Below are 1,239 nucleotides of genomic sequence, written 5' to 3' on the forward strand. Positions count from 1 at the left end.
GGCTTTAGCTACCAATATTTCTACACAAATCAGCAGTATTCCTATGCTGAATGGTTCAAACTTTAAAGTTTGGAAGGATACTGTGGAGATTGTCCTCGGTTGTATGGATCTAGATATAGCTCTTCGAGAGGAAAAACCCACTTCCACTCCGAAAAACCTCAATGAGGTTAAAATAGAGAAGTGGGAGAGATCTAATCGAATGAGCATTATGATCATGAAACACTTAATTCCTGAGGTGTTTCGGGGCTCAATTACTGAGGATAAAGATGTCAAACAGTTCCTCAAGGATGTTGAAACATTATTTATGAAGAATGAAAAGGGGGAGGCAAGTAGCCTTTTGAGCAAACTTGTCTCCATGAGGTATAAAGGTAAAGGGAACATAAGGGAGTACATTATGGAAATGTCTCATCTTGCTTCAAAATTGAAAGCACTAAAGTTAGAGTTATCTGAAGATTTACTCGTGCATTTTATTTTGATTTCCCTTCCTGCACACTTTGGGCAATTCAAAGTGAGTTATAACACTCTGAAGGACACTTGGTCCTTAAATGAGCTTATATCTCACTGTGTGCAAGAAGAAGAAGAGATGCTACAGCAAGATAAGACTGAAAGTGCTCACATAGCGTCATCTTCTCAGTATAAAAGAAAGCGTGATACTACTGCGGATGTGCCTTCTCAGCAGAAAGAGGCTAAGAAACAGGATCAATTTTCAACCTGTTTCTTCTGTAAGAAGGTGGGATACATGAAGAAGGATTGTAACAAATATGCCACTTGGCGTGTAAAGAAGGGTATAATTCTTACTTTTGTTTGTTCTGAGGCTAGTTTAAGTTATGCACATATTCATACTTGGTGGGTAGATTCTGTTGCTATTACTCATGTAAGTATTACTATGCAGGGTTGCCTGTGGAGCCGACCGCCAAATGATGCTGAAAGATACATCTATGTGGCAGACGGCAATATAGTTGCAGTCAAAGCTATAGGAACCCTTAGATTATGTTCCACGAGTGGATTTTATTTGGATTTATTAGAGACATTTTATGTACCGTCATTTAGACGGAATTTGGTTTCTGTTTTTCGTTTGGACAAATCAGGTTATTTTGTTTGTTTGGAGACAATAAAGTCAGTCTCTTCTATAATTCGAATAATATTTGCTCTGGTCATTTGGTGGATAATCTATATAGGCTTGACTTAAATTCCTATAATAATGAAATACTGCAAACAGGTAGAAAATGAAAACTAAAT

The sequence above is a fragment of the Arachis hypogaea genome, chromosome 16, assembly GCF_003086295.3.
Source record: "Arachis hypogaea cultivar Tifrunner chromosome 16, arahy.Tifrunner.gnm2.J5K5, whole genome shotgun sequence".
In the NCBI taxonomy this organism is placed as follows: domain Eukaryota; kingdom Viridiplantae; phylum Streptophyta; class Magnoliopsida; order Fabales; family Fabaceae; genus Arachis; species Arachis hypogaea.